Consider the following 12,830-nt stretch of genomic DNA (forward strand, 5'->3'; position numbering starts at 1 on the left):
CAAAGCAGCACTGTCTAAACTGAGTGCATGTGCCAACTCATTCAGAATGGATATGAGGTACTGCATTGATGTAATAATTCATCTTCAAATTAATTACATACTGTGGATGCAAATCCTGACCTTTTTCAAACTGTGAGCATTTTTTTTCCTTATCACAAAATGGTGAGAAGTGTCTTTTGGTTTCACAACTTTTCATAAGGCTGATTTTCATGCATTTTTTAAAAAAAGTATAATATTGGAAAAATGCAGCATGTTTTTTTTCCCTTGCATGGATTAATAATGCGGCAGCAGTTCTTTATCCACCCTTTGCACTTGCCACGTGCATGTTTGCCATTAGAGGGAAAGCACAAGTTTGACATAAAATGCAGGAAACAACCACCATTTGTTGTCTCATCCATGAACTGGAGACAACAACCCTTGCAGGAGCTAGAGAATTCTTGACAGGCTTTCTTGTCGTGTCAAAACACACAACCTTATTTTATTTATTTTTTATTATTTAAAATATTTTTACACGCACACCCCTTTCTCCTTGAAAAGGACCCAAGGTGGCTTACAACAATGAAAGAGAGTGTTTAAAGTTGAAAACAATGAGTATACAACAGTGGTTAACACCATTAAAAGACAACATTTAAAACTATGAACAATGAGTAAAGAGGCATCTTACATAATTAACAAGCAATATTAAGACTTGTTTATTATTAAGTCAAAGATAAATACAAATATATATATTTTAATGTCACTCTGAGAAATGGAAAGCACAGGAATGGAAAACACAAGTACTGTTAAAATCCAATCAAAGTAGTAACGCATCACAATCTATCAAAAAATCACATACAGATAGCTATTTACTGTGAGAAGGCTTGACTGAAGAGAAAGGTCTTTGCCTGCTTGCCTGAATAAGAGATGAGAAATGGGCAAGATTTCTTCTCTTCACAGACAGACCATACTCCTTACAATGCTTTCTTCAGAATTCTTCACCTACCACAGCTCCTTCTTCAGCTTTTATACTTCACCTCCTTTAAACATTGGTTTCTCTGGTGCCGACTGAAGGTGAGAGTATAAGGGGAAAAACTTCAATAAATTTAGTGAGAGGCACAATAGATCAGAATGAGTTTTACTGACGTTTGGAGAAGCTGTGCATAGACAGAAGAGCTTCACATCTGATTAAAAAATGTGCTCCTCAGAGGAAACCTGCCAACTGGTGTCTGCAGCTAGATTCCAGTGCTGAGTGCCTTCTGAGATTGTACATATTCTGCCGACCATCTCCAAAGACAACTCTGTGGGGAAGAGAGAATTATGATTCACTTGTGTTTTGTTTTTAGGTTGAATTTTCCCATTGTAATATGTGACAATGAAAAGGCATCTGTTTTCCCTATTGAAGCCAAATATTTTCCCACAAGTCACAATAGTAACAAGTCAACACAGGTAAGGTTAGTAGAATTTAAAGACTTTTGCCAGTCTTGACGCTGTATCAAGACTGCGCCACAAGAAGACTTGTGTGGCGCAGTGGTTATACCGCTGTACTGCAGCCAAAACTCTGCTCACGACCTGGGGTTCAATCCCAGGTAGCCGGCTCAAGGTTGACTCAGCCTTCTATCCTTCCAAGGTCGATAAAATGAGTACGCAGCTTGCTGGGGGGGGGCAATGTGTAGCCTGCATAATTAACTTGTAAACTGCCCAGAGAGTGCTTGAAGTGCTATGGGGCGGTATATAAGCAGCACGCTTTGCTTTTGCTTTGCTTTACCATAATGACGAATAAATATAGATGAGGATTTCATATCAGTTTACATTTAATGAGAATTTATCAAAATTTGTCAGTTCCTTCATATTTAAGATGAAAAGAACAGGAGGTTAGGGTTTTACTTGCTTGTTTGTTTTAAATTGTGAGAGAAATAAAGGCTAAAAGATTCATCCATCCACGACTTGTGACTTAGGCATTTAACTTTCAAAAGTCTGGGTTTGCGTAGATACATGCTCAGCCATGTTAGTGCTGAATTAGAGTTGCTGCCTCTTGGTCTTCCCTTCCCTTTGCTTTTCTTTTTATGAGAGAATTTTCAATCAACACCAATATGCTGTACATTGGGCAAGTAAAATATTTTCCCTCCATGCTGCAATAGGCCAGTTCAATTCAGGGAGACTTTTATTTAGTCCATTTTTGAAGAATTTACAAAAAGTCACTATTTTCAATTTACAGTATATGGTATGGAAATGAATTGCAGTTGTGTGTGTGTGTTTAAATATAAATATAAGAAAAAGTGAAACTGACAGATATCTCCACCTTTGTCCATGAGTTGTGATGTTAATCAATGAATGAACCAATGCAAAGAAATAGTTTATCAAGGTATTTGTGTGTGTGTGTGTGTGTGTGTGTGTGTGTGTGTGTGTGTGTGTGTGTGTGCGCACGCGCGCGCATCTGCTCATGCATGCATATGTGTGCGTATTTATTTAATTGGTATCTCTATTTATAAATAACCTGAGGTTGGCTTTATAGCTCAGCCACTTAGGCATCTGGCTCTGAAGACAGAGGTTGGGAATTGGATTCCCCACTGTACCTCCTGGGAGAAGAGACAGCTGGTGTAGCCTTCAGCAATCAGCACTGTCCCAGGGGACCCCCTCCAGAAGAAGGCAATATTCAGAAGAATACTCTGGAAAGGGTCACCATAAATAATTGACTTGGGGGCACAGTTTTATTGTTGTTCTGTAACCTGAGCTTGGAAAAGTTACATTTTGAGCTATATCTCCCAAATTCCCAGTTGGAGTTTTGTGTATTGTCATTTTTAAAAAGTAACTTTAACAAGGTATGTGTATGATGCATGAAGAGCAAAGTCCGTATGTCTGGAATGGAAATTCAGATAACAGCCTCTACTACTGCAACCTTTCCCCCGTCAAACCTGTTATCTTGAGATTGTCAATACATGTTTCAGAGAAGTGAGTATCTCCCTGGAGAAACGAGAAAGCCCAAAGCAACCAAACAAGTGGCCTAGTGCTTACCCTCAACTTGGAAGATACTCAGCTTGAACGATTTCAACCTCCCTCCCCTTTTTTTTCCGCCAAGAGGGTCTGAAAGCTGGAAAGGTTGAGGAGGAAGTTAATTGAACCAATTAACACATTTTGATAAGGGCAATCCACAGAGTGGGTATGTAAAGCTCCATTTTATTTTCCATCAAGATTTGGGTGACTAGTTGTTAGGTAAATGTCTTTATGTGTGACAGAACCAAAGCTAGGACATTAGCTGATGAAAGGCAGGCAGTTTATACTAAGTCACTGCTCAATTTCCCTTAATGCCCATTCTACCCAGAGTACTTTTCAAGAAGCCAGAAACGATTACTGTAGCTGCACAGTCAAGCTTGGGAAACATAATTTGAACACCAGACAGGGCACTTCTGTAAAAGGAAAAGTGGCATGTGAAAAGTATTTCTTATCAAAAGTGAAAGCCAGGCGATAAATATCAGCCACAGTCCTACTTCTGATCTTGGAAGTGAGCAGCCAAGTTCCATCAAGACAAAATGGAAGAAACGCTATTCCAAACATTTGGAAATGTTTGCCATAAAACATTTAGATAAGGTGAAATGTTACTCTGTGAGGGAAAGAAAGAGTTACCAGTGTCGTATACAGCCTTTTTGTATTATTATTATTTTGAAGAACTTGGCTTCACTCAAAAACATTCCTTAACGCTTAGGATACCCAAATCTTCTCACAGTGAGCTTTACTGGTTTTGAAAAAATAAAACATCATCCTATGCAAGTGGAATGAAACTGAAAAGAAAAAAGTCCATATCCTTTATCTATGATTCATTGTAGTTTCAACTTGACATAACTCTGGTTAGGGATGAGTGGGAAATGAGTAGTAAGAAAACCATGTCACCACAGAGGATTACGTTTCTGGTTGTTTCCACCCCATCTTTGTATGGGATGTTTCTAGATGTATTTTCTGAGTGGTTCTGGATGGTTCTAACTTCATGTTACTGATCCAGGAATTTGATTAGGTAATGATAATAGGAATAGAACCCTAAATTTGATTAATCAATTTATATTGCTCCCCACCCCCCAATATTACCAACTTCAAGACAAGTTCCTTTTTTTATATAATGAGGGAAATATGGGATAACTTACTGTTTGATGCAGGCTGGATATTTCAGTGCTTTAGGTATCTGACTGTGGAGCCAGAGATTGGGAGTTTGATTCCCCACTGTACATCCCAGGAGAAGAACCAGCCTGTGTGGCCTTGGGCAAGCTGCACAGTCCCAATGCACCCCCAGGAGAAGGGAATGGTAATCCATTTCTGAGTATTCTCTACCTGGAAAACCCTGAAAAGGGGCACCATAAACCAGAATTGACTTGATGGCATATTATGATGACGATAATGTTGATTATTGTTTAATAAACCAAAGCTATTACATCTTGTTGAGGCATATTTTAATATCTCATTTTCATTTCATATTACATATTAATTTGATGATCGGAATCAAATTGAACTCCAAAGATAAACATAGATGCTGTTAAAATGACTGGTACACTTCTACACAATCTGCTAAGAACATTCTATTTAATCTGGGATTTAATCTGAGAATGAGTATGTAAAAATTTTCAGAACTTGGAAATAATTTACTAAAAGCAATTCACTACTCCTAATTCAATAACATTTTTGAGCCCTTTTAAAAATTTATTATTTTAATCATTTAATCTCAACAAAAAAGTTTTAGTAAAAATTAAAATTTCTTGTTATTTCATTTCTTGTTACTTCATTATTGCCTATTCTTAATGATTAATTTGATTAATAGCCACCACATGCTTCTCTGTACATGAAAAGCAACAGGATTCTGGCTAGTATATAATATAAAACAAGACCTCCTACAAAGAACAACTCAGAGCAACAATCAATTATCACGAGCCCTAAAATCACATACCATCAAATGTTGGGGACTGAAAAACATCTTCTCCAAGGAGGCCAAGGAGGCCTCCTTGGAGAAAGCACTCCACAGGCATGGCCCCACAATGAAAACACCACTCAATCTCAGGGTAGGAGCAGATTTGCGACAAGAGAGGTTTCCCTCGGGTATTTGAGTCCCGCACCTAATAAGAGGGAATTCTTTCTAACCTCGTATAGTAAGGTTTTGAACTTAAAAACATTTGGATAGACACGTTTACTCCATCACAGTTGGAAACCATTTTGTGTAAGTTATAACGTCTCAACGTTCATCTTAATTCTTAAATAATGGCTGAAATGCTGTTCATGCAGCACTGCATACACAACAGTGGTGACATTGTAATCAGTGGCAAGTCACCACTGATTAAAGGCTTCCGTTGGGGATTTCAGGGTGTATATGACTGTTGAATTGTGTAAGGGTTTGTGTGTACCCCAAAATTACCTTTAATTGGGGGAGATTTGTTGGTGGTGATACCATTAACCTCAGTGGTTGCTCAGAGGTGCACAGCAGGATTTCAATCACTGTATTATTCATGATACAGATTTTCCCTCCATAAATTCTTATGAAATAATTCAGAACATAACTTACATAGAAAATAAGTAAGATGAATAAAACTTGCTGGTGAACAAAATGTAAAGACAGCTTGTTCTGTGTTTTAAACCTTTTCTGTGCAAGTCAAGTTTAAATCTCAGAAAGATTTTTTAAAAATGATGGTGGCTGTTACTACTAACAACTAATGATATCTGGTTAAGATGTTTAATTAATGTACTCATCAATAAATGTCTTGCAGTCATAGACTTCAACATTTCTGAAATGGCTTCATTTCTGAATGTGATTATCAGTCTTGATGCATACAACCATCAAAAACTTAGTGTCTTTTTTTCTTTAATATGACAAAAAGCAGGAGAGATGTTTAGATCTGAGGAAATATCTTGAGATACAGTTTGTCATGCATTCCATTTAATGTTTGTCCCCCAGATGTGAAGTCTGGGCAGCTAGCATCAGAGGATGAATATGGACAAACTGCTTGGGGGACTTTTCCAATTGCTATTTATACAGACAGTATTCCAGATTAATTCACAATTAGTAGTCATTAGATGGCCTGTAAACATCTAGTTCATGACACAAGTGTTGTCTACATAGCAGTCTATCACTAACTCAGCCAAACTATTTCGATTTGATTCTCCTGAGAGAATGTGACTTCAGTTAGCCTTGGACCAAGGGTTGAATGGATTTAGGCCTGAATATTAAATGGACTTAGACCTGGTCAGTTTTTAAACAGGAGAAGAATGATAGTTCCATTGAAGTTGCTCTGTGTTTTCTAAAGCAAAAGTGAAAAACATTTCTCCTTCCAGATGTTTTGGACTTCAATTTTCAGAAGCTTCAATCCACATGGCCGGTGGTGTGGAGCTGCTGAAGCTGTTATCCATCAACAGAGATTCTCTGTTCCTGTGTTTAAAGGAACTGGAAAGGGTTGAGCAGTTTGTGGTTTTTAGATATGGTTGGACTGTAGCTCCCATGATCCTTTTCCATGGGTGATGGTTGGTTAGGGTTGATGGAATTTGCAGTCCAAAATTAAATCTTGCTAGTCCTTGGAACAGTGGGATATAAGAGAGAAGCTGAATAAAAAATAATGAACAATAGAGTCAGATCACACATACTTTGAGATATCCATCTACCCACTTATTATGCCCCATTTTAACTCTCCCTCTTTTTTGCCTATGTTGAGTTCTAAGCAAGCTCAATTTGTTTCCCCTCCTCTTTTCTCTTGGGTCATTGTCAAAGCTATCTATCCCAAGCAAATGCCACCCATAATGCTTCCAGACTTTGCATTAAAATCCTACATAGAACCACTGCTGGTGTTATTTATCCACTGAAACATCTAGTTTCCAGTTGTTCCTCTCATAGGCATTGCTTCCCACCCTACTTAGCACAGCTTGTTATTTGTAAAACTAGTATGATTGTATCACTTGGATAAGTAACAGCATTATTGCTCCTTAGTCCCTGAAATGTTTTTTCCTTGTTTCCTAAGGCAAAGCAACTACAGAAGCTTCTGCCCAGGTTCAGTTCACATAGTTAGCTGACACTTTTTGACAAATAGGTTGAGTTTCTCAGCAAGGTCTGCAATCTGGTATTGATTTACTATCTTCTTCCCTGGCTCTGCCAAATTATTATTTTATTGTGAAGGGAAAGTAGGGAGACACACATTCTTGTAAAAGGTTGGCAGGCAGCCCTTATAAGCAGGACGCTGTGCCCTCGGGCTGCTTCTCCCGCTGGGACTGCTACAGTGTGAGGATTCCCTTGCTGGGGTACCGTTAGATACTCTGTGCTAATGGAGCTTTTCATCTTGAGGAATATGTGTGCAGTGAGACTCAAACTCATCAGAACAGCACCAGTTGTCATGCTTACTTGTTTATTGCCCGAAGAATCCTGTTGACAAATACAGAGCTGAAGGCCTTGCCATTTTGGCTTAGTGTTCAGTTGCACAAGGTGAAGATCCCCCATTGAAAGCCATGGGGGTTTCATCTTCCAAAAGGGGTCAGTGGATTCCCCTCATATGGAAGAAGCAGTGAAGAAGAATCATGCGCAGAAGGGATCATTCTGTGTGCAGTAAGTAAGCAACATGATACTGGCCTCAGTCATTAGAGGTGCTTCCAAAATCCTCAAATGCTTTGATTTCTGGATTATTGGTAAAGAACAGAGTTTAAAATGGGGAAAGACATGGGTCAGATTACATCTTGCACACCACCATCCAAGTCAGCATGGCTCTTTTAGAGCTCTTCAATTCCCATTTTTATTTTAAGAATCCCAAATAATTTGGAGTCATTAGCACACTTCACCCTTTCACTGTTCTCCCTTAACTCCAGATCTTTTTCAAATCAGTTGAAAGGCACTTGTCCTGATATAGATCCATGGAGGGCTCCACTGTTCAGGTCCCTCTACTGCAAGGACCACACATGTATGTCTACTCTTTGCTTTCAGTATTTTTTTTAACAAGTTGTAATCTATAAGGTGACTTCTTGTTTGATGAGTATGTGTTTATTCAGAAAGTCTGTGGCATCTTAAAGGCTTGCAGATTTTATCTGAGGACTTTCTGTTATTTGGGGGAAGATTCGGTGACCTATTTCCTATGCTGTAAAGCCAAGAAGCAGGAGAAATTTAAAAAATAAAGCCAAGATTTCATGTGTGTCTGACAGAGTGGATGATACTATCATTAGAAAAAAAGAGAGAACAGTCAAGGAGATTCCAGAAATGACAGCTATAAATCTAAAGTCCATAGGAGGGCAATAACTTTGTTAGGATTCGCTACTGTTCAACAAAAGCATGCTTGCTTTTGAGGTCTCCAATAATTTTCACCAAACCATCAAGTCAATTTCAAATTATGGTGACCTTTTCCAGAATTTTCTTGGTATACAGTACTCAGAAGTGATTAACATTCCATTATTCTGGAGGTCTCTCTTGGGTTGCAGCTTGCCCAAGGTTACACAGGGTGGCTCTTCTCCCAGGAAGCCCAGTGGGGAATCAACCTCCCAATTTCTGGCTCTGTAGTCAGGTTCCCAACTTTCTAAGCTAACCAACCAACCTTCATCAGGATAAACAGGTTTTGTTTTTTAAAGGATGAGGAAAAGGAGCATAAAATACCTATGTGCCTGTGAGTGACTCATCAGCCTACATTCTCCATTGTGGGAGGTAAATCGCCTTGGCTTACAATGCCTAGCAAACTTTTTCCAATTCATGCTCCCAAATTGGGCTGAAGAAGGAAAATATGATATTTCTATCTTCCTGTTTCTTTTTCTTGCTTTCAAAATGTATAACATTTTAAACTGGGGCGGGGGGGGAGCTTGCAACTCTTATAGTGTAATCCTAAATAATTTCCATTCCCAGTATATAGTAATGTTTGTCTCCCTGATCTGGGTAACTTTCCCTAGAGTAGTGGACTAGTGCATTTTGTCTGAAGATCAGTTCTGTTGAACTGATGGATAGCTCAGTAGTTTAGGTCTCTGACTGCAGAGCCAGAGGTTGGGAGTTTGATTCCCCACCGGTCTTCCTTGACAGGGGCTGTCCACCTCTGCATTTCTAAGATGATGGTGATGATATGATGATATCTAGTGTGACTAGAAGGGAGAATTTAGTACAGTTGATTCAAAAAGCATAGAGTTTGTTACTTTATGTAAAGTCAGATATTTCATGGTTGGACCAGAGAAATCAGCCTGCATTTCTCCTGTTTTCCAAAAAGGAAAGGCAAAAGACAAAGAGGAAGATGATAGCTTCTGAGCTCTGGCCTTGTGCTAACTCCAAATCTCTGTCTGTTTATGTTTTTTTGGTCTTAAACAAAATTGGCCCCATTGTGTGGGAGCAACACCATGAAAGAAAAACAAAGCAACTCCACAGAGAGAAAAATGGATACAGTGGGAGCTAAGGAAGTAGACATACTTAACCAATTTCATTTTCTGATGATGTCAGAGTTAAAGAATATCTTTATGTATATGTTAAAAAAATACTTTGGAATTACGAACTGGGTCCAACACAGTCATTTGTTAAAAAAGGAAAGAAATGCAAACATCTACACTTGCCATCTCTAGTTCCTTGAAAAATTAGGACTGGTTCCAGTTGGATGAAGGAGGCTGCAAGAATCAGTGGCTTAAGAGCTCTTGGGAAGGCAGGGAAATCATGGTACTTGGGATCTGCATAACCGATGAGAAAAGTTACTATTTTGGATTACAACTCCCTGAATATTTTAACCGCTGGTCATATTGGCTGGCATATGTGGAGACCTGTTGTCCAAAATGGTAATTTTACCCATCTCTGTGTGATATGCATTGGCTCCAGCTGAAGCTTTCGTAAAACAGAAAAGAAGAACGAAGCAAAAAAATCCTCTGAAGATGCCGGCCACAGAGACTGGTGAAACATCAGGAAGAATAACCATCAGAACATGGCCAAAGAACCCGAAAAACCCACAACAACCATCAAAGAATAGGAATTTTGTCTCTCTCTAACATCGTAATCCAAAGGACAAAGGGCCTTCCTTTGGGGGCTCATATACTTCCAGGTGAAGAGGGTTACATAAATGTTTATGAAGAGATAAGGTTCTTATTTATTCAATTAATGACAGACTATTGGCTCTGAAAGAATGTGTACAAAGCAGCTGGCACTGATGACGTGATCTTTTTTTCCTACAGTTTTTCTCCAGTCAGCTCTGAAAGTTGAAAAGGATTCTGGGGAGAAAATAGAAAAGAAGAAGAAATGAAATATACGAAAAAGCTGGACAACACTGAGTGACAAGTAGATTACTGGAAAGTGAGTTTTTCCAGAACCCGAGTGTGAATTAAGATGGTAGCAGAGGAAAGAGAGACCTGCTTTTGGATTACACTTTCATGTCATGAGGGAATTTGAGTGGTTAGAGAAGGTAAGAGCACTGCCACTAAAACACTAGACTCCATTATGAGTCTGAATTCCTAGGAGGGTCACTGACAATGGTCGGATCTGCGACACCAGACTAAGGGTGCAATCACATAGTGCAAAAGGTGTGTTTGTGATTACATCAGAAATGGTTGATTTTCCAGGAGTAACCTATCCCTCCATCATGGAATCACTCCAGCCCAACCCCAAAAAGCAGTAGCCCTGCTGCTGGATCAAAAAAGGACGGGAGCACTATTGCCCATATGTGGTGTGATCACAGGGATATAGTTCGTACTGGATGGTGCCACAAGTGGTCCAAAATGCGAGCGATATGCCCATATGATCACACCCTTAGATGCATCTTCAGAATTAACACTGACATCAGCAGAAGAGAAGTGACTGCATGCAACAATTGGACAGCAGCAGTAGATTCCACCAAGATCTACCCGTGTCACTCGTGCGAGCCAGGAGGTGAGGCTGAGGAGCCTAACGCCGAGGGAGGCCCGGAAGGAGAAGACAAGAAATCGGGCCTTCTCGGCGGTGGCTCCTCGTCTCTGGAACAATCTATCGCCTGGGATTCGCAGAGCTCCCTCGCTGGGTATCTTCAAAAATCAATTGAAGACATGGATGTTCCGGCAGGCCTTCCCGCCAAACAATTCCTGACGTTCCTTTCCTTCTCCTTTCCACTCTTTTCTACTTTTGCAAAGTTTTTATTATTTATGTTGTTTTATATATGTTTACTTTTATTATTCTTTGCTTGTTAGCCGCCTAGAGTGGTCCTGAGCTGACTAGATAGGTGGGATATAAATAAAATAAATAAAATAAATAAAATAAATAAATAAATAGTGAAAGGTGACACTCATGCCTGTATATAAGGGGGTTCAACTCCCCCCATTGATTTAGCTAAACCTGAGAAAAAATTCTTACCATTTTTTAAAATTAATGTTGTTGAAACAAAGGAGACAACATACGTTGCCTTTGTATTTCCAGAATGTAATTGTTGGGCTATTTCGCTATATAAGAACAGTTACCTAAATCAACTCACTGATGGTGTTACAAGAGTTAAATGACATCTTCTTCATCCCTAGCTGCAAAGCCCACAGGCACTCTGCTGTCCTCACACAGTCTTTGATTCCATGGGCAGACATCCGGATTGGTGCGGCAAGTCGTTCTTTATCATTTTCATCACTTTGAACACGTTTTCTGGTTTTTGTAGCGGCTGCCTCTTTGTCCTCTCGGCTTCTACTATCTGAACTTGTACCTGGCATTGAACCTGAACATGTTGCCATGGAGTGTTGACTTGATTTAATGTTTAGGTCCTTCTGATGGTAATGGACCTGGAGCTTGAGACTCCACATCTCTAATTCCCATATTACATAGTTCAAAGGTTTTGTAGCACACTTTACAATAATCCAGTAACTGGTGATAGCTATGGAACCGGCAGGACAAAGTATCATCTGATCACATCCTAAATCTAATTTTGCAATTTTTTTAAAAAAAGTAAATACTGGAATTATTTTATATTTTAAAGTAACATTGTAATAACCTCAATTAAAAATAGGGTTTTAGATAGAGATGGGTACCAACTGCCAGTTCAGCAATTTATGCCAGTTTGTCTTTCAGACAAACAGATGTTCAGTTCTTCCCAGCCCTGCCTCCTCCAGCAGGCGTCCACTCAGAAGCAGCGCCTGTAGGAGGGGGACAGAGAAGCCGGGGTGCTGCCCCTGAGTGGGCACCTGCTGGAGGAGGCAAGGCTAGGAGTCACCGAACACCTGTTCTTCCAAACGACAAACTGGCATGAACCACTGAACTGATAGTTCGTGCCTATCTCATGCATGATAATTAAATTAAATTATGCATGATAATTTAATTAGCATGCAAGATGATAATTTAAATTCTGGTAAACTCGACCTACTCAGAGTTAAACCCCTCCCATTCTAGTTCCATACATACCAGCAGAAGATCTTTCACAAAAAAAGGCAGCACACCCAGAGGAAACCTGACAGCACATAACAGCAACATCAGAGAGAAGATAAAATATATTTTGAGTCCTTTCTGATGGCACAGCAATACTGTGCACCGTGACAGACATGCTGCAGTACATCCTGCCATCTCTAATCTGTTTCACAGCTAGGATGCCTCTAATTCTTCCTACGTTTTCCAGGTATTTTTTTTCATTTGCACACAAGCTCCCATTATAGATACAGCAAATCTGCTGGCTTAAGAGTTATTATGTCAGTCACCAGAACAGGAAAATGTTACTGTTTTGGACTAGAACTCTCAGAATCCTCTCATTGGGAAATAGTGGGAGTTGTGGTCCAATTGTTGGTTCTCACAAAGTGAACATTTTACAGAGTAATAGGAACAATCCCTTCCTCATCAGTGTTTGAGTCCTGAGCTAGTATTGGTACTGACTGTACAAATGGAAAGCACAAGACTTATGGTGGGGGCCCATTTGTTCAATCTTCTAATTCCCAGGCAGATGGTCCCCTTGGTCCCATTC

General features: G+C 39.5%; 1 long non-coding RNA gene across 1 annotated transcript; it reads right to left on the minus strand.

Moving 5' to 3' along the window:
• Nucleotides 1-476: 476 nt before the first annotated feature.
• On the minus strand, nucleotides 477-11,114 carry LOC140706912 (uncharacterized). The gene is made up of 3 exons (XR_012086839.2): nucleotides 7,337-11,114; nucleotides 4,113-6,546; nucleotides 477-1,277 (listed from the first exon to the last, which is right to left on the minus strand). It is a non-coding gene; the product is annotated as an uncharacterized LOC140706912 (long non-coding RNA).
• Nucleotides 11,115-12,830: the final 1,716 nt, after the last annotated feature.

The sequence above is a fragment of the Pogona vitticeps genome, chromosome 4 (genome assembly GCF_051106095.1).
Source record: "Pogona vitticeps strain Pit_001003342236 chromosome 4, PviZW2.1, whole genome shotgun sequence".
Lineage (NCBI taxonomy): Eukaryota > Metazoa > Chordata > Lepidosauria > Squamata > Agamidae > Pogona > Pogona vitticeps.